This window comes from Lutjanus erythropterus, chromosome 2, assembly GCF_056507025.1.
Source record: "Lutjanus erythropterus isolate fLutEry1 chromosome 2, fLutEry1.hap2, whole genome shotgun sequence".
NCBI classification, from domain to species: domain Eukaryota; kingdom Metazoa; phylum Chordata; class Actinopteri; order Lutjaniformes; family Lutjanidae; genus Lutjanus; species Lutjanus erythropterus.
In genome coordinates, this window is record NC_139318.1 from 36,338,559 (window position 1) to 36,359,200 (window position 20,642).

Genomic DNA, 20,642 nt, shown 5'->3' on the forward strand with positions numbered 1-20,642 from the left:
GATTTTACTGATAAATGAGTGACTGAGTTGCTTAAAGTTTAATTATTTGGCAAAAATCTGTATATTTACTAATCATTTCCAGTATGTTTCCAGGAACAAACTGTGTCATTTGTTAGACATTTTAGGAAAGGTTTTAACTGGTACATGTCCATTTATTTAATTTCCATGAATTGCAAGTGGAAGTGAGAATTGTGAGTTAGTGTAGAGCAGGTTCAGCTCAACATGCAAACATATGAGGAAATGTGTATTGACACAATATAAGATACTGTACATGACAAATAAAGCTTCCAATAATAAGTGAATGACAAATTCATATTTTGGTATATTTGTATATAAGCAATTTTTTGTTCAAAGGAAATTAATAAGAGGTTATCAAAGAAGAAAAATGTGCACATCTGTAGTAGAACAGGTGCATAAAAGAACATGTCGACAATACCGAACAAAACAAAAAAATAAAAAACACCATCCTCTTCACTTGCAGTCAGACATATTTAATTAATAGCAGTGTTTTGGTAAACAGACAATCTGCAATTTAGAAGACAGATCACAACTAAGTGATTTTTCTTTTTACAGCACCTTTCACAACCAGAGTAATAAAGTGCTTCACAAAATACAATACCATACAATATACATGGAAAGACAGCAAATAGAACAAAACAAAGTGCATACCCAAAACAGCAATAAAAACAAGAATGTGGTAATATTCAAATGCTGATCTGCACAATTAGCACCAAATCTTCATGTTAAAAGGTTACAAAAAATTAAAGCTGAAGTGCATTTAGTGCTGTTATAGAAACTCAGTTTTTGACAGGACTAACAGGCTACACTAACGCAGAAAGGTCCTGCATCTTCAAATTGATTGAATTACTTTCCACTACAGTTTCACTCGGCTGCTCGACTGTATGAAGGCCTGTTGGCAGCAGCAGACCAGTGAGAATCTGGAGACAGCGGCACTATTCATTTGGCTCATAGAGACCCAGGAGAACATCGCAGTATGCCAGGACCGCCATAATAATAATACCAGACTATAATACTGATCTTGTAAGTATTTGGACTTGGAGTTACTGGCATAGTGATAGTACGGGGCAGGATGCCAGAGATATCCAGGTTACACAGACACATGAGTTCACACAGAGAGGCTGACAAAATTAGCCTCGGTGCTCCATCTCGCTCAGGTTATTTTGGGAACAAGAGGCTCCACCGACCAGCAAAATGTGCTTTTCTGTTAGGTTAGAAAACTGAAAGAGTGGAACGGAAACAAATGCAAATAGAAAGCAGAAAACATAATCATCATTTTTTATATTTAAAAGAATCAATAATGCTTATATTCCCCCTTTCCCTCCCTCACTTGACCATGTTAAAATTGTATTAAACAGATGTTGGTGACATATTTTGCACAAAAATAATGTTTCCCAGTAGTATGTACTCTGTAATATTATGCAGAGACAGTAAGAAAGTGTACTACAGTGTGTTGCATAATGAGTGATCCAGCTCTACTATGGAGGAAAAAAAAAAAAAAACACTGACTGTTTGAGTCTGGCATCCTCTGGTGTTTCAACTGAGCAACAACATCTGCAGGCCTCAAAAAGGGAGGATTTAAAAAGCCATTTAACAGAGGCACAATCATAAATTGCTGCCTTCGCATCTGAAAAGTGAAGAAGTACAATTCAGCGATCAAGACAGTTACCTGCCCATTTCATTCACAGTCCTCTGAATAGATACATCTGCCATTTTGAGCTGCAGACTTTGCATCATGCGGCTTTAACCTGTGGGCTGGGAGCCATAATGGGTCTCAGGCCTACTTCTGGTGGGTCCCTGGATGCTGACATGCTGCAATAGGGTCAGGGAGCGAGAGACTTTCTAATTTCGTTCCTGCGCCGAGGAAGTTTCAAACCTCCGATGAAAACCACTATTAAATCACTGATGAATAATGTAGGTATTGAAGCAATATGCCTCACATGTTCGAATCCTATATTTGTTTTCTGTCTCTTACAGTAACCGTGACTTTGTGGGATGAGAACTGCACACATTAAACTCTTTTTTTCACAGCAGCCATATTGACATGAAATAGTGGAGCAAACACAGGTGTTACCAATGATACTAATTAAGGTCCTGTTCCATTCAGGTCAAACAGAGTCAGGCTGCTGCTATTGTGCATGTTGGCTCACTAACAAGGCTCTGCTACACTGGAACAGGACCTTAATTAGTATCATTGGTAACATCTGTGTTTCCCCACTAGTTCCTATCAACATGGCTGCTGTGGAAAAGGTCTGTGTTGGTTACAGAGGTGTTCAGTTTTTTGAGGAGTTTTTAGTGATGGTGAGGTATGAGTTTGTGTTTTTTGCTTACTGTACGTTTTGATTATATGTTTTTTGTGGAAGTTTCATTTAAAAAATATGTCAGTTCTGCAAGGTCTTATTTTGGAAAATTAGCCTTTTAGCAGCCCCAGCAGTTTGTCTCTAGGGACGGCAGTGTCAGTCTGTCAGTGTGTCAGTCCACCACTTTGTTTCAGACTGAAATATCTCAACAACTACTTGATGAATTGCCATGAAAATGTGCACAGACTTTCATGGTTCCTAGACAAAGTGTCTGCTCCTACTGACTCTGGTGATCCCCTGACCTTTTCTCCAGTGACACCATGATGTTTGTTGATTTGTGGTTTGACTGAAATATTTCAACAACGAATGGATTGACAATACATTTTGTGTGTTCATGCATGACTCAGGATGAACTGTAATCACTTTGACAATCCTCTGACTTTTCATCCAAAGTCAGTGTCAGAACAAACTTGTCCAATACTTTAGTTTATAACCAAATACCTGAAAACTGATTATATCCAGCTGTACTTTGCCTTTAGTGTTAACTAGCAAATGATAGCATGCCAACACACCAAAATAACATAGTGGACATGGTAAACATTGTACCTGCAGTACATCAACATGAGCATAAGCCATGTTCACTTTCCCCAGGGACTAGGAACTTTTGGAGGAACTCTGAGCATGCCCACTACAGGGGCCCAGGGGCAGTATTACAATGACTTCCTATCCTAAGTCCTGAGTTATGATAGGAAGAGTCTCGGACAGGATTTTCCCCAAATTGGTATTACAGACAGCAAATCTTATTTAACTTATGAATCATTCATTCATTTAATCATTAAAACATGCTGAAATACACATTGAAACATGCCAAAATAACGATGGACAGATGAGTTAAAGGTTTTGGTAACACCATGTAGAGAAATTCAAAGATGTTCTTTTTGGGAAATTCACAACAATGCTGACTGCGAGGATAAAAGAGTGGAAATAACAGGCACAATATCTGGCATCCATTGTGAAAAAGCATTAAAAGAACAGCTACACGTATTAAAGTTAGCAAACACCAATGTTAGCTACTGTTAGTGAACACTAGCGTTAGCTACCAGTTTGCTTTTAGTTCACTGTGCTTCAACACATCAACATGGAGTTACAGAAGAAACCATGCAGACAGATGGGGTGATGACATCAGTGTTTAAAGTTGCATGCAAAACAGTTTTCCATGTGTCAGCAGGCTAATTTGCCTGATCTTTGCAGGTCTTTGGACAGCAGTGGAAATGCAGATAACAACATGCTGAAGGAACCTTTTAGTTCCTTTAAGTGTAGTTCCTGGAACTAAAAGTTCTGGTATCTTTGGGTGGAAACGCTATTGTTATCATTGCCAGTATGAGCTTGTTAGCATTTAGCTCCCTCATAGAGCAGCTGGCTGTATTCTTGTTTCACGATTCCATTTTCATTTAATGTTTGAGGCTCATTAGACTCCCTGGTTCACCTTTATGAAACCAGACCTACATGGCTGCCTGAGGCACATATTCCACCTCTAATGCTGAATTATCTCCTGTCTCTATTTCATCTATTATGATTTACTGCCATGAAGTCCAGCAAGAGGCAATCACAAAATATCCTGTGGCTGAATAATTGGATCCCATCAAAACTTTTCTCTCCATCATTTCACCCTCGAGGAATAGAGGGAAATAAACACGGCGGGAAGGAAAGTTCATAAAGAGGCAGACTGCCTTCTCGATGCAGCATCTCTGACTCATCTGGTGGAGCTGCTCTAATCGTTGGTCATGCACGGAGCACTGCCTGGTTGCTGCTATGTCAAGGGTAACGCCAAAGGCAATGAAATCATTGTGGGTCCTCCTCCTTGAAGGGGGGCCTGGCTGCTATTTGCTGCAGAGGTTTTGGCAACGTTCCCGGAAGGTTTAATAAGTGTAATGGTGAAACTGGCACTCGCACCGCTGTCCTGTTGCTGCTTTTCATTAACAAATGTTGCACTGCTAAATCAGCAGGATAGACTGTCTGAGGACGCTTTTCATTTCTCCCAGACTTGTGCAGTTAAGGTGGTATGAGGAAGAGGAGGTGATTTATGTACAGTTTGAGGCATTTGTTCTCATGTTTAAAGACTGTTTTGGAGCAATGATGTCCCTGAGATCTCTTATTCACCTTCCTACAAACACAATGTGTCGCTGCAATGTTGTGATTGTGATGTTCATTTGTGATGGTGCAACGTTCCTGAAATATTACAGTTAAAACGTTTGTTTACAGTGATGTAACCAGAACATTACAGTTAAAAAGTTACCTTGCAGCAACATTACTGCAACATTATATTTAAAAGTTAGGTTGCAGCAATGTTACTGCAATGATACATGTAAAATGTCATGTTGCAGTGATGTTACTGCAATGATACATGTAAAATGTCACGTTGCAGTGATGTTACTGCAACATCACCCTTAAAATGTTACGTTGCAGTGCCGTTACTGCAGCGTTACACTTAAAACCCTGTCACAACAGTGATGTTGCATGTGACATCCAGGCAATATAAAAAGATGCTGTTACATCATCTCCAAAAAGTGGTTGGAAAAACATTTGGTAGGTAGCTACAATGCTACATGTGACGTTCTAGCAGCTCCATACCTGCCATGACTTTGTGTTTGTAGTTGTCTACACAGTGACACTATCTGAAATATTTTGAAATGATCAGATTTTGTATATTTCATGCTGTTTCACAGTGGCTGAAGTAAACAGTGAACCAGCTGCATACTGGATGGATTTCCCTGGAGAAACCTGCAGTGACAGTGTGATGCAGCTCTCCCCAGCTGTTCAGTGTATGACATCAGGTACTGTATTGATTTCAGATGGCAGAATGAGACTTCATTATGTCAATTCAATTCAATTTGAGGCTCTTAATTATTCACAGAGACGGCTTCTTTTTTCATTTCTTATGTTATTGGACTGATCTTAAAAGAAATGCTCATAAAACACATCAAATGTCAAGTTGTTGAGCTGAATGTTTGGTCTGCAGGCGACATCATGCTAGATTTAATGCTCTTCTTCAATATGCAGTTTGACTCCTGCTTGACTTTTACACTTTTTGTTTAATTAGATGACTCTATAATCTCTGTCTCGTTAATGAGGCAGCAGCAGCAGTGATCTGTGTCACTCCTGCAGCTCATCCCACCTTCTGCTCGTCTGAATTATTCACGAGTTACATGTTCGATGCCTGTAAACAAGAACGGGAAGAACTAGTTGTCTTTTAATGCTGCTGCTGCTGCTGAGCCTGCTGGAGCTTCACATCAACTGCTGCTAGAGAAAAAAAAAAAAAAAGAAAGAAAAACAACAACTTCCCATCTGCCTGCCTCTACACTGCAGCAAAACCAGCCTGAGCAGACCGGTAACTCCCCCTCACCCTTCCTCCTCCCCCCCTCCTCTCCCTCCTGCTATCCTCCCTGGTCCTCACACCTCACTGCACTCAGGTTCCTGCAGAGTTCCTGCAGCAGTGAGGCACAGGACCTAAAAATCAAGCTCTGTGTATGTGTGTGAGAGCCACTGCAGACTGCCGGTTTACCATCTTCACCTCTTTCTTTTCATCACTCATCGATTCCCCCTGCTCTTACACTTCCCTCCCTCTCCTCCTGCGTCTAATTCTCAAAGCTCAGCACTCCCTGTATGCCTGTACTGAGAGGAAAAAAAGTGATGGAGCAAGAAAGAAAAAGAGGAGGAGCATAGTTGTTAGTGCGCCACAGAAAATCTAACCCCCCCTCCCTTACCCAATTGATGACAAGGAGGGTTTTTATTGAGCAGCTCCTCAGCCAATGAGCGAACAGTGCCGGGAAATACAGCAGTGGAACTGCACCGGCTCTGATGCTTGTGCTGATTTCAGTGTGTTAGAACAATGTTAATCTGTGTGAGTGTTTCGTCTCCCCTCTGCCTGATCTGACTGAGTGTGCCTCAGCAGCACCTTAAGGAAACTCTTGTTTGAGGGCTTCTTGGACAGAAACACCCCCAGGTGAAACTGGGACCTAGCAGCACTGGGAGGTTTTGAGATGTCTTTTGAGAGTGGGATGAACCAAAGTGCAGATTGTTAAGATTTTTTTTTTCTTTTTCCTGCTGTGCAGAGTACATCTGACCCTGTTCTCTGCTTCCACTCCTTGTCCAGGAGGCAGCACACCTCTGTATCAAGGTAAGCAGCATTTTCTTCCTCCTCTTCTTCCTCTCTGTCCAAAGACAGCATCATCGGTTACTGGGGCTTTTGCTGCGTGCCAGGTTGTCACAGAGGCACCTAGCCTCATTACACACATCCTTTCTGAATGTGCAGGAAAAAAAAAAAGCTCTGCAGAGAGAGAGAAAGAGATGGACTCAGGGGTAATTAGAGCAGACGGTGTTAGCGTTTTGCCAGTCGCCTCTCATTTCAGTGTCTTAAAGTCATATTAAATCTGCCTGAGTGGAACTTTTACAGCATGCCGGTAAGTCCTCATGCCTGGTGCGTAGCATCATAGTGCTGCAGTATAATGTTACATAGCAAAAACAAATGTGTGTGTGTGTGTGAGAGAGAGAGAAAGAGAGAGAGGGTAGAACTTGAGATGGGAATTTCTTTGACTTTAGAAAGAACACTAAAAACTAAGAATTTAGATATAAGAATTGATTAAAAGTAAGGTATATTTTCTTTATTATACACTGGGGTAAACATTTTCCTGAACAAGAAAAGACTGAAGATTGAGAATAAGTTGTTTTGAGCATTTCTTCTCATCAGCATGCATTTTTTACAGTGTGTCAGTGAGTCTTTAGATGGATGATGAGAGTCAGCTCGTTCTTATACAGTAAAAGCTCTGAGGGAGAGTGTGCAAAGTCAAATGTGCTGAGCCAGCAAGAGTGAAGGGCCCACGCAAGAGTCTGCAGAGCTCACTGTGTGTTTTTATGAATCTGTGTCGACCTATTAGCTGTTAAACCAATGGATTTATGCCAAGCCCTTTGCAACCTTTGCTTTAAATGTGTTTTAGTGAAATACTCTTTTTGCTGATTGTAGTGGAAGGTGGTTGGAGACAAAATTGTCATTAATATGTATTCAATATTTTGCGCATTACAGCCTCTGATGGGCCCTGATTACTATGTAGCTTGAAATACTCGTCATTTAGGCAGCAAATTGTCTTTATTATGTCTCACAGATTGCTCCCATGTGGCTGTTCCTCTTTTTTCCCCCCTTGGATTAAGAAATATTTTATTTTCCACCACAGATTTGTGTGAATGCTCTCCTTCTGTGGTACTGTATGTTCCTGTGCTGTCTATGATGCAGTGGTGTGAACAGATCAGGTGATGCAGTGGGTTCTTCAGTCCCTGGGGGTGTTATGAGTACATGACTGGGACAGTCCTGAGTGTGTGTGCCAAATGAGGACTTCCTTTCTGGCATCAGCAGAGGTGGATGGATAAAGGGGTGTGTAGCTGCAGTATGACTGTACTCACACACTCATACTGACACACACAGTGTTCCTGTCCCATAGTATGGACTTGGTTTGGTGCATTTTGTGCTGCAATATGTGTTTAACGGGTTTACAGTAACATGTTTTTATATGGCAGAAGTATGGCGGATGTAAAGCAAAAAAGAGACCTAACAATTCAATAAGAGAGCAAACTTATGCTCATATTTATCAATGTACACTTAAAATGTTGATATGCTTCCCTCCATTACCTCTTTCTCTAACTGCTAAGATGGTCATGGATGATGAGTTGCTCACATGACTAATTAAAAGGGGCTAGAGAGATTAATTGCAATGGTACCAAGCAGGATATGCAGCAGAAATATGACAATTAAAGAAGTATTTTCTCTAAAAACTCTAAAAAGTCAATTCAAATATTTTTCAACTGTCTCAATGTATGTTGGACTATGAAAAACATTTTGTGGAGAGATAATATCCTTATGCATCTAAAGTTGTTTTTTTTCTTGCTGAATTTGCATTTAGCTGTACACTGAGAGAGGATTAATCATACTGCACAGTTTTGCAGCCTGTGCTGATGTCTGGTGATGAAGTCAGCGTTACATCTCTTAGATGAGCTTCTGTTATAACGTGTCCCTTTATAAGACTTGTGCAGGACTCAGTTTACATTGTAAATACGCATGCAAGTAAACGTATCTCAACTCACATCTCATCTCATCTTGGATGGATTCCTCTGAAATGTCATGCAGAAATTCATGGTTCTGATTAATCTTTGGAGTTTGGTGATCCTCTTTTACCCGAATGTAAACCCACTGTTAGGTCACCTGGTTTGTGGACTACCGTTTTGAAGCAAGTTTAGAATTGTGGTCATCGCCATCTTGTTTTTTTAGAACCAGAAGTGATCATATTTAGGACGGATGGATGCACATTGCTACGCCTCTATCCTGATTGGATCTGACTGAGAACCCGAGAACATGCTGCTGTAGCGACTTGTCAATCACAAGGTAGCCACGCCCAAAAGTAATCCCTGCTTTATTGTCTTTTTTTACTCAAAATAGGACCCGAATTTACAAAATGAACATCATGCTGTAGTGGAGACGACTTGAAACTAGCAAATGAGACCATAAATTCATAAGGAAACTGTATTCTGTAGTCATAAATCAGGTGAGAAGAAAGGCCTGTTTCTTTTTGCAACCATTTGAGTCGCCCCCTACTGGGCATTAGAAAACTACAGGTTTAAGGGACTTGGTTTCATTTTTCAGACACAGAAGCTCCGTCCACTCTTAATCTGTCCTTGTACTCTAGCACCAGCATGTTGTTGACATTTGTGGTTTGTAGTAAATTTTCTGTTGGTTTGATAATCATAAAATTTGGTTTGTGTTCCCTCAGGATTAATTGCAGCAACTTTGATAATTCTCTGCCTTTTCATCTAGTCCTGTCATCAGATCAGAGTTTTAATTTGTCCTTCATGACCAAATACCTGCAAAATAACATTCCCATCAGCCTGTTCTGTACTTGGTGCTAATTAGCAAATGTTAGCTTGCTAACATGCTAATCCAGGATTTCTCATTAAGTCAGTTCAATTAAAATTGTTTAGTGAAATTTAAAAAAAAATCACAGAAATAGCTTCCTTGATCCTAAAAGCAAAACAGAATATTGTTTCTGTTAGCCTCTGCTGTACTTTGTGTTTGTGCTAATTAGCAAATCTTAGTAAGCTAACATGCTAAACTAAGATAGTGAACATGGCAGGCATTACATCTGCTAAACATCAGCATGTTAGCATGGCCACTGTAACCATGTTAGCATGTGAAACATTAGTGTTTAGCTCAATTCAATGCTGTACTGAAGCACAACCTTCCAGATCTGCCAGCATGGCTGTAGACTCTCAGTCTTATTATTTTACTGTCAGGCTAGTTTTGTACAAATTACATGTAATTGAGATTATTTAGTCAGATTACAAAAATAAGTAATTATAACGGACCCAGATGAAATTTGAAATTAGGTTATAGTTGTCGAGGATAACTTACATTTTTGATTACATCTTTAAAATATGGCAGTTTTAATATTATAAAACTTTTTTCACACGAACCAATTCATTGTTAATTCATGAATAATGCGTCTGACATACAAGATTTCTTAAGCAAGTGCTCCACGTTGTGGTGGATGTAACGGAATAAAGAACCCTTTGCAGAAATGTATTTTATCTGCACTGAAAATCTGTCAGATATTTAAAGAGAAAAAATATTGGTAAGTAACCAGTAATCCAAGTAATCCAAATGTAGTCAGACTAGACATGCCTTACATTTTCTCTGGAACTCAGTGGAATATGTTACTAGTTGCAAAAATCCCATGTACTTTGTATTTGGTAACTGAATATATTTTGGAGTAATCTGGCCCAAACCTGTTTAGGCTCACTGTGTTTGTTATGTGACCAAATAGATCTAAAACGTCTGAGCCCACTGGTCTCTGTCCATGTTTTATCTTTGAGATTAATGCTTAATAAGAGGTTTATCAGGCATCCACATGTATGTGAGCTGAACACCTCCAGTGGCTTAACAGTGAAATTGTTGGACAATTTGATGACAGATTGAGGATTGTTGGACATCTGAATATCAGTAATGTTTTATTCCAGGTTGTAGACGGTTCTTGCAGTAATCAGGAGGCCTCGTTTTGAGCTCCTTTAAGTTTCTACATCACGGCTCCTCCTGAGGAGGTGATCATGCCCGGAGCACTTCTGCTGCTTGATGGTTCATGAAATGGGATTCTGTGCTGCAGCCTATAATCCTGTCCTCCTCAGTAAACTGAGATCTTCCGTCACAGGCTGTCAGGTGCATCACTGTACATGAAGAGCACTGTTGATGTTTTTCCATTTATACTCCACACACACTCTTCTGTGTGTACTGTACTGTAGGTATAAGCACAATGATCCCAATTCACAAAATGACATTTGATGATCTGTTTGTGTTGAGACACGTTTTGACATCTATCACAGACAGTGCTGTCGGGGGAGACGTTTTGTAGAGTTTAAGAGCTTTTCCTGTGAAAGTTGCTGAACTGATGTCTCTGCTGGTGCTGCAGTGCGTTTTCTGTCAGCTGGATGCCATCAGTACGACATTTCTTTGCCCGAGGATACAGACGAATGGATCTGTTTTAAGGTGGAGCTGCCTAGAAAAGATATAGCTCAGGAATTGAACATCTGGCCCTTTTTGCTCTGACTCGTAAAATGTTGGCCAAGATTGAGCTTCTTGTGGTCAGCCAGTGGATCCAAAAAGAAACGGGTGACGATGCTGAACACAGACTGGAGTAACACCAGAGACACATGGTGATGTTACAAGTAGCACACAAGAGGCCACACACAGGATTTCTGCAGCTCCTTAAAAAAACTGAAATGCAATAATCTGAGTTTTACGCCTTCAAATGTAAAAGTGTCTCAACTGCAATTTTGACAGGTTTTAATAATCAACTGGATCATAATGTTAGCATTACTTCTATAACGGTGCAGTAATGTCTCGCTTTGGGGAAGAATTTGTATTGATCACAGTGTAATGACAAAACTGAACCAACATGGAACCAGTAGCCACCATCAGTGCATTTAAATGGGATCATGTTTACTGTGTTTATGAGAAGAGACCACATGAACCCACATTGTGAAATGGCTCTGGGTTCATGACATTTGCTATAATGACGTTCATGAGTTCCACTTGAACGCAGCATTTTATACAACAGTTAGTTCCAGTAGTAAGTAAAACATGCTCAACTTAGCATGACACCATACTTGTCATCACTAAAATTGTTACTTCACCCACAGGAGGGCTAGTTAAAAAAAAAGAAAAAGGTTTTATTCATGAAAATAAATCACAACTCTAGCAAAAAGTTTTGTCTTTTGAGACTGAATTGCCCCACAGTATACGCTATATTTTGTATTGCAGCTTTTATTTTGTTGGTAATAATCACAATTTCATTGGACATCACATTATATATTATCATGTTAATTATGATGTTAAAGCACACCCTCTCATGTAGCATTGATTAAATACAAACTTTGCAGCCCAGCCAGAATTTATTGTGGCTCACCCTGATATGCTCCACGTTCAAGTGGAGAAAAGACAAGAAGTCTTACATTATGCAATTTGGATTAGCTGATTTTAAGAGATTAATATAATATTAAGATACTTTTTTTTTGCCAGTAGGGACGTGAAATGAATCAAAAAGTCTTAAATCAGCTTGTTGAAACCTGCAGAAACTGTGGTCCATTGGCAGAAAATGTAACTTGCCATACTCACAACCAGGTCTGTGGATTATTTTGACTGTCCAGGTCATGATTTTTGGAAAGAGACACCAGTTTTTGCTTTTTAAAATGCATTTTTTGGTGCGTTGAGCACCACAAGACGAGTACCATTTAGTGCCGTTATGTTGTAGACAAGGCAGACAATATCTCCAAAACTCTGCAACTCACAAACCCAAAACTATCTGGATGAATAAGTAACACTACCAGTCAGCAGAAAAATATGTATTTTTGATTTTGGGGTGAACTGTCCTTTTAAATAGGTGCACAATATGATGAGGGATGTGTTCTGAAAAGTTTAAGGCATTTTTCATTTCATCTTGACTTTAAATCTAAAACCTTCCTCTGGTTGCAGCAGTGTGATGATTTGTTGCTTTTTATTTTGTTTTATATCACTGAGTCAGTGGGACTTTGTGAAACTGTAGCTTTTTAAACTGTTTTTGACATTTTATACACCAGATGACTAAACGATTTATGAGAAAATAATCAGCAGATTAATCGATAATGAAACTAATCATTAGTTACAGCCCTGCTGTGGGCATCTGGTTGACATTTTACAGAACTGGTATCCAATATCTGAGCACTGAAGAGAAATCCACGATGAAGAGGTGACGACTGGATCAGAATGAGGGCAAGTTAAAAGCCGTTTTGATTTCAAGCTGCACAAATCGATGTTTCCAAATTAATTATGAATCACATAACACCACGCGGTAGATAAATGACTGAACGTATTTCCACAACGACAAAAGACCAACAACATTGTATGATACTGTACTACTTCAGTGCATTTGTCTGCCACCGGCTTTATTTACTTAAGAGGCACAACATGACTGTAATGACTGTACAGGCTGTTTCAGCCCAACCTCTGCAGTGTTGTCGTGCAGCGCAAGATCAATACCTTTCTACAGATCAATTTTGAGTGCTTCACGAACAAATTAATATATTTAAGTACCAGATGGAGCAGAAACAATCAGTAGCTTAGTTTGCGTGCTGTATGTTTGTGTCTGTACGCCTGTCTGCCACCTCTGCAGGAGACTGACAGGCTACACGCTGTAATACAGTGAGGATGAAAAGCTGAGAGTGATATCAGAGGAGGTAAAAGAACTCTTTCACATCTCAAGTGAAGTACACACAAAACAAACATCAGCTCAGTCTCAGTGTTTGAGTGAGTGATTTGTACCAGCAGTGGAAAAAATATTGAGATCCTTCACTTAAAGCTGTCGCAGGCAGTTTATTATTTTTTTTTAAGCTTTCAGCATAAAATTAATTCAAGTGGTCTGAGAGAAAACTAGACTTCTGCGCCTCCTCTTGGTTCTGTTTTCAGGCTTAAGAAAATCTAGTCTGACACTTCGGCCTGTCTCTGAGGTAGCTGATCGTTGAGTCTCATTCACATCAAATATTGACGTTTTGAGATAACTGGCTCTTGGTATTTGACGACCAGGGAATGAGACTCAACAATCAGCTGACTTTCTCCAGAACTGCTAACCGTAACTTTTTAAAGTGCCTGTAATGAGAATTGTATGAAATGACAATGTGAAAGCAGCGTGAAAGGGGTAGTTTGGATTATCTACAGAGAATTATCACGTGAATCTGCAGCTCCTCATGACTTCATGGAGCTTCACTTCATTTTTTAGCCGTCCGGCCCACCACTTTAATGTTTTGTTTCACTTTTCACTGTTCCCATTGTGCCGTTTTTGGCCACAGGAGGCAGCTGTCTTCAGCTAAAACACTCTAAAAACCTGCTGTACTCTACCTTCTCTGCACCAAATAGGAGACTGGCAAAGTAGGCAGCTAGCTGGTGAAACATAGCGGAGCATTTAGGAGCTACATAGCCTGATATTTCCTTCAGGAGTTGGTAGAGCTTATCTGAAAGAGAGGGACAAGTTTGTCATATCAGCAAAGTCTGACATGTAAATGTTACGCTGCCCCTAGGTGGCCAAAATAAACCAGTTATTGAGCCTTTAAGTAAAGGTACCAATACAACATTATGTGAGTATTTTATGACGAGTAAAGGATCCACATTCAAAATACTATTTCAGTAAAAGTACAGAAATAATGCTGACAAAATTAAAACTTGTGCTGAGTGATATATTATCACATATGACATTATGAGATTGTGAATAGTGATGTATCAGTACTGTTGTAGCTGGACAAGATGCCTATTTTTGTGTTCAGTTTGGTATTTTAGGTCACACTATAAATCTGAGGGGCTGTGAGATGGTTAATTTTTGCTTTTTGTGAAATGGTGGATAATTTTTCCTCGCTCCACACTTTTATTGGAAGCATTTGTGGAAAAAGACATTGACACAGAATAGGGAGCTGCTTGAATTTTTACAGTATTACATAGGCTTGACGAAAAAAAGAGAGAGAAAGAAAGAAGAGAAAGGAAAAAGTAAACAGAGGAAAGGGGAGGAAATACTCATTGAAAGAGATAAAATAGAACTTTATTTATCCCAAGGGAAATTATTGTTCAGCAGTTGCAGTAAAAAGTGGGAACAATGAAAATATAATATCGAAGTGCAAATCCAAAACATACATAATGCCAAAATGTATAGAGAGTTTAATAGTAAGGCTCATAAAAATACAGGTTAACGGTAAGGATTATAGATAAATGTGGTGGAGTAAAAAGTACCATATTTCCCCCTGAAGTGTAGTGATAAAACAGTCCCTATCTCTATTACTCTTTAACTCTAAACTGCTTTCTAAAAGCATGCTGTGACATAAAGACATAAAGCATACTGTGAGGGTGACTTCCTGTCATACATGCTGAAATGTGCACGAAGCCTCCTTGAAGTATGCAGAGCCATTTTACTGATATTGATAACCTTTATAAAATAACCTGCATTTATAGTGCCCTCATCTGGTCATTCTGAGTCCTACTCTTAGCTGAACAGATGCAGAGGCTTTATAACCAGGAATAACAACAACACGAGAGAAATATTAATATTATGCATATTTCTATTTATGTCCCGAAGATTCTAAATGACACTTAATAAAGTCATTTATTGCTCACAGCAACAGAAGGATGAGGATCTTCTTCTTTTCTTTCTGGTGTGTTGATGCAGTCAGAATATGGACTGTTGTTTCAGGATTTGCTGATGGAGGACTTTCTTAATGATGCCAATTTGTCTCCTCCTCTCCCAGCATGAAACATTTGAGATTTGGAGATTTGCCTGAGCAGAAAATGGAAGATGTCAAGATTGACACATCTGGTTCTTGTATTCTTTGCCGGCCTTTGGACTGCAGACTTTATTAATGTAGCCTTAGAAGTTTTTTCCTCCACACGCATCCACACCACTTTATGGTGTGTTTTTAATAAGGCACAGAGGGTAGCAGGAGAATGACTGCTCACAGTTTAATTAGCAAACGTGTCGAATAAAATCTGATGTGAAATGGCTTGGAGGCCAGAGGAAAAGATGGGGAAATGTAGGAAGTCAGTGCAGAAGGATCAGATAATTACTTACTAGAGTCGTGTCCCTTCTGGCTTCTCTTTACTCAGTACTGCTCCGCCATGTTGCCCCAGATCTGTGCAGTGGGGCAACACATCCTTCACTGGTGGAGAGATGCATTACCTCCCTCTGTGTCTCTAAATGTTGCTCTCTCCCTCCCCTCTGCTCACACCCTAAATGCACCAATATACCTCGCTAGTTGGCCGGGCTATTTTCAGCACCAGGAGGACGAAAGAGGAGTGTGTATAATGTGTGTAGACGTATATATCTGTATGTTTGTTGTTTTTTTCAATCCTACAGAGGCCAAGAACTTTTTTTTTAATGCCGTTGTCTTGAAATAACCAGTTAGTTATCCTGTTTTATTTATTTATCCTTTTTCATTTCCTTTACTATTACAACTTCAAGTACAGTAACACAAACGGGTATGCAGATACTCGGAAAAGGGGAGAAAATATATGTACATTATACATTTTTGTATATATGGGTATATATGAGTATATATGGTACCTTGTTTGGTTTGAGTTAAAGTCAAGGAGCTATTTCCTTACATTTTCAAAGAAAAAACAAAGAAACATAACTATATACACCCAGAGAGGAAACGATACAAGAGAAAAATAAATAGGAAATAAATAAATGAAAGAGCTTGCAGCAGTTTGGCTTCACATCATTACATAAATGTTACAGTTTGATATCTGGACACATAACAGAAATACAATAAATAACAAATCAATAAAAAGTGTGAATGTTCCTTCAGTTCATTATGGTAATAAAATCTGGTCGTCTCAGAGGTTTGACAAATTGTGCTAATTTTTCCTACTGTCATATGAAGATGTTCATCTTTAAGTTTACAGAAAAAGTAACTCTTTCGATCTTATGAATCTCTGTTGTTATTTCTTTCTCGTTATTTATACTGTAGTAGGTCCAGCATACGTCATCCATGTTTCGGTCAAAGTCTTTTTCCCTGCTGCCAGCAGCACATCTGTCAAACATGTATCTGCCTGATTTTAGGAGCTTTCTTTGGACATGTACACAGCAGATTCAGAATATGTGTCTCAGTTGGGGTTTTTACAGCAGTTTGTGACATACAACTCTGTTGTTAACACACCAACTGTGTGCACAAAAGAAAGGAAGGAGGAAGAAACACACCTAAATTTAAACATTATTTTCAATATTTGATATCAATATTTGGAAAGCACAAATATCACAGTGTTGGAGAGGCTGTGTTTGCACAGTAAAACAAGTCAACCACCAGTGGAAAACTTTGAAAAAAACACCATTTTGACGGAAAGACATGCCCATGCATAGTTGAATGTAACTGGGAATATTAAAGAAGTATTGATTTTCATTAGCCATGCAAACAGCTTAGTAGGAACATGGTCTTTTTCAGAATAAGGGAAAAAACTGAATATTATGTGCATGTGATCGAAGCTGTTGTTGTCTTTTCCTTCCTTGATTTTAAGGGGTGAAAGAAAACTTAAAAAGCCCATTAAGTATGTATTATTGTTAATATCAAATATAATATACAGACAGAGAATTATATAAAAAGTTTCTAAACATATCAGGAAAATGGATCACTGATGCAATATTTACAGGAAATAATCTGCCCAAAATTCAGCCAAATCTCTTATTTAACAGAAATGTCCAGCTGTTATTGTATTCATCATTTTGGATTAATTGTAAAGATTATCATTTTTTTCCCCATACAATTATTGTTATGCATTGAATATTATGTATCCATTAAATGTGTCCATTTGTCAGGGGCTGTCAGTTTACTCATTGACTGAGAGGGGGTCCCTTAAGGAAAAAGTCCTGGAAACAGTCCTTTATCTCAAGATTTCAGGCTGATCAAATCCACTTTTTGATTATGTGACTGTCTCAGTTACATTTGTCATTACCACTGAGAAATGTTTGTGAGTATTATAGATGAAATGGTCTGCCTTTCAGCTAATATATGTGAACAAACTCGCAGGGGAAATTTAGTAGAAAGATATTATGCAGTTAATTACTTTTGTTTTAATGTTACCCCTGTGATTAGAATTGTTTTCCACTTGATGTATGATGCAAGAAGTTGGTAATATACTGCAGCGTGAAACTATTAACCACCAATTCCCAGTAGACGAGCTTGCAGACATTTGGTGTGGGTGACGATGTGATTGTTGGAAAGACGTGCATTTTCTAAGTACCATCTTCAAGATCTCATTTTCTTACTTCTGATTTTACATTAACCTCCTTCCTATAATGAACAGATCAGCTGAGTTCAGAACGTAACTATCTGTTGTATCTCCCCTCGTCAGTCTTGGCCCTGGAACTAGACCGTTAAAAAATCTGGGCGATTTGCTCACTCTGCATCTTTTCTCCTCTTTTTGACACGATTCAGCACTTCCACACCACATATTTCACACATCCATGCATTTGCTTTAATTGCTGATTCCGATCATTTCTACACCCTGTCGTTAAGGTTAAGGAAGCTACTTTTCAAGTATAGAAGGCTCCGGATGATGTGTCAGGAGACATTTTAAATGTCACAGCAGGAAAAGCACAAATGTAATTAATAAAACTAATGATAGCTGAATTTAATCTAGCTGCATCAGTCTTCTGGGGTGTCTCGTCACACTGTCCTGATTTACTGGGACAAACAAAGCCATTGTTGGCGTTATTTATTGTTACAGAACACCTATGATGAATAAAAATGTGTGCTGCAGGAAAGGACCAATCTGATAACATTAGTATTGATGGAGAAAAGATTTAACCTTTGTGAAAACTGGGGCAGTCTGTGTTGTTTTCAGCTCTTCATCATGAGTCTAACTGGGTCTGTGAGTCGCTCAGCTGTGAGATTTGCTTTCTGCCACATTATATTTTTTTCATACCCCAGCGGGGGGTGTAAAACTCAGAAATCTTCAAAACTGATCTACACTTGGCTCTAACAGATCTTTTACATGGCAGACATTTTGACAAATCATGGCACGAAAACCACGTTCAGTTAAATGATAACCGTGTTTAGCCAACTGCGGCTCAAGTTAGCTCTGATACAGCTTCCTGAAATGCTTAAAAGATTTCTTTCACTCAACAGTGTTTTTTTTTCTGATGTTTATGTCCTCTAAAATGTCCGACCTTGACTAAACTGACTTGTACTGTTGTCAATAGAGAGGTGTTTTCACATTGCTTTACTGAAGAGGGAGATGTGTGTGCACAATCATTGTATAACGTGCAAATTCAAGCCACGTGACATGAAAGCTCTGGTGCAGAGCAGCGTAGTCAGTGCAGAGAATGAGAGTTAGCATTAGCTGTGTCAGCCACCACCAGTTACAAGCTTATAAACAACATAAAAACAATCAAAAGATGCTAACGGCACATACCGTTCTGATACGTCTTCTAGTCGCTGATTTTGGTGCACAACAGTCTCCTCATGTGAGTTTGGGTCTGACTGAGGCTCAAACACGTTCAGCTGAATCTCTACAATATTTCCTCTGATGCTAATGTTCGCCATCTTCATGCACACTTCACTTTTACCCGGTCAACATATTGCGTGAGGGTGCAAGGCCAGATCCAGAATTTCTTAATGAGAGAGACAGAGTAGATGTTCTTCCAGCAACTTTTTTGTGGGAAAACAATGTTTAAGATATTAATCATCACAGAATATCAATCAGGAGGCGATGAAATGATTTGTGAGCTGGAACACAGCCATATGAGAGATCTCCACTGAAGGTAGCATGCTAACCAACGACAGTAAATAAAGATGAACGACCCTTCTATCCTTCCTCCCGCTGTACAAAACTGGCCCAAAATATCCTGGATACCAGCACTGCCATCTTGTGCTGGTGATGTCATTTGGAACCAGAGTCTGGCCAATAGTGACGAGTGTTGGAGCCGCAGTAATAGCGTTCCTGCTCAAACAGCCAGCTGACTCGATCACAAGCAGAGCTCAGCTGTCAATCATGGCGTAAAACCAAATAACCAATTAGAACCAAACTCATCAGAAAAATGAACACTTGGACCCACATCAGCATGAAAAAAAAATGCCTGAAATGATAGAAACCATCATTAGGAAAAATGAATTTGATGTATACTTTGATGTTTCAGTTTGGCCCGTGTCCTATTTATCAAACATTGGAGAGGCAGGATTTATGACTTCTTCCTGTCATCTAACTGACTTCCATCGTTCTCAGTGGTTTGGGTTCGGTCCTGGTCTGGCTGTATTCACTGGGAGGCTGTTGAGCGAGGCTCCCTTGCCTGCTCGCCCTGCTCTGATTCTGGAGCCCATGCTGGAGGCGATCCCAGCCAGCGTTATGTGATCTACAGTGTTGGAAGATGTACTCAGATCATGCAGCGAGTGACTGATAAATTAAAATACTGCTTATGCATTAACTCATCAGTATTAATTATGTACTTTATTAAATGTATTTAATACATCAGACACTTAAATAAAGGATCTGAGTACTTCCTCAAACGATGCGGGTTGCAGGATCCGTTGGTCATTCAAATATGATGTAACACCAGCCTGTAGCCTCTTGTATTGCTTAAAGATGTCAAAGCAAACGTTATAAATAGAAGTCATTTGGACAAACAGACCACATGTGCTGACACTAACATATTAATGTATTAATCATCAACAACAGCTTTTAGCTTGGCTCAAAATCTCCACCACAATGGCAGACATTTCCTTTTGATTGCTCATTATAATCCTGCCCACAGCCCCTGACGTAGCGGTTCTTACTCTTGGCCCAGCAGAGACTTAGTGCCACTCTGGCTGGTTCGCTGGCTGTCAAAACGGATTCTAAATCAAACTGTGGCTCTGAACCAGCCCTGGAACCACCTCAGTCAAAAGGGGGTATAACAGGACTGCTAGCCGCATGGCTACCTGAACTAACTAGCTAACAGCAACTATGGTTAGTATCAGTTAGCCGATACTTTGATATGCTGCCCCCTATTTCACATCCCTAACATTTTCTTTCTACACAACTTCAAGATGTTTGGGCTTTTGTTGACCCAACATCCCTAATAGTTTGCTTTATTAATAAACTATTTTAAGAGTAAATCCTTTAATTTGCATCATCTTTAAGCAGTTATGTCTTTACTCTCATGACTGAGTTGTAACATCTCTCCTGTGCTGTCCTTCACTGAGGAGACACTGTAGTGTCATGATGCCAATAAGTAAGTTAGAGTG

The 20,642-nt window shown here is 39.4% G+C and overlaps 1 protein-coding gene across 2 annotated transcripts in view; it reads left to right on the forward strand.

Annotated features, from left to right (window-relative positions):
• Nucleotides 1-6,138: 6,138 nt before the first annotated feature.
• The window catches only part of syt2b (synaptotagmin IIb), a 39,027-nt gene continuing 24,523 nt past the window's right edge, over nt 6,139-20,642 (forward strand). For both annotated transcript variants that reach the window (XM_084738533.1, XM_084738550.1), the window contains exon 1: nt 6,139-6,495. The gene's annotated coding sequence lies outside the window, so the exon portion shown is untranslated. The remainder of the gene's footprint in view (nt 6,496-20,642) is intronic.